This window comes from Aptenodytes forsteri, unplaced genomic scaffold, assembly GCF_000699145.1.
Source record: "Aptenodytes forsteri isolate BGI_AS27 unplaced genomic scaffold, ASM69914v1 Scaffold8, whole genome shotgun sequence".
Taxonomy (NCBI): domain Eukaryota; kingdom Metazoa; phylum Chordata; class Aves; order Sphenisciformes; family Spheniscidae; genus Aptenodytes; species Aptenodytes forsteri.
Window position 1 is genome coordinate 802,938 of NW_008796218.1, and position 397 is coordinate 803,334.

Here is a 397-nt window from a genome sequence, read left to right on the forward strand (position 1 = left end):
TTTAAAAGCCCTGTCTCCTGAATTTGCAGGGTTTTATGCAGGTTTGCAGCTCTTTTTAAGCGCATTTTTATCCTTTGTCGTTGCAGAGGTGGGGGGGGCGGGCGGTGGGAAATCCATGAGGATGCCTCCAGGCTCCAGGCAAAGCGAGAGGATGGTTGGCTTTTGTTCGAGGCTCTTGCAAAAGAGCGGGGGTCCCGGCCACGCCGCGAGCCCGGGGTTCGCCGTGGGACGCTAGCGGTGCACGACGTGGAGGAAGGCCCCGCACAAGGGTCGCCAGCTGCCGCTGAGGTTCGCAAAGCGGGTGGGTGGGAGGAAAGCCGGTACCCCTCAGCCGGAGCAGAGGAGGGGAGGCGAGGCGGCGTGGGCCGCAGCCAGCCTCCCCCCCCCCCGCGCCCCG